The sequence below is a fragment of the Marmota marmota genome, unplaced genomic scaffold (genome assembly GCF_001458135.2).
Source record: "Marmota marmota marmota unplaced genomic scaffold, marMar, whole genome shotgun sequence".
NCBI lineage: Eukaryota > Metazoa > Chordata > Mammalia > Rodentia > Sciuridae > Marmota > Marmota marmota.
In genome coordinates, this window is record NW_026000108.1 from 9,913,533 (window position 1) to 9,914,010 (window position 478).

Sequence of the window (478 nt, forward strand, 5' to 3'; positions counted from 1 at the left end):
GCAGACTATCTTTACCAAATATGGCCAGGTCTCCCCAGGTGGAATATTTAAAAAGAAGGAGAATTTGTAAGAAACAAATGAGAAAGATGATGGAAAACTACCAAGAATAGAATTAAGGAGTCCTCATGCTGACCACATACTAGGTGAGCTCCATGGGAATAGATTGATCAGGCTAGTTATATGAACAGGCATTAGTAGACATCTGGATATTCAGGATCAGATGAAGCAGCAACTCGTCTTGCTACATTCTTCTTAATCTCATTTTTCCCCTGATACTACATTTCTGTTTTGGTACTTTTAATCACAAGCTATATTGTAACTTTAAGTGACATGTAGAATATTTTTATTGTTCTGTGGCTAGGTGACCAAATTGTTGGAGTGAATGAGCATGAGGAGCAGGCCAGGAAAGTTAGTGTATCTGTATGTTATACAGAGTTTGTGTTTCATTCCTGAGAGCCAGAAGTGGATCATAAATTAT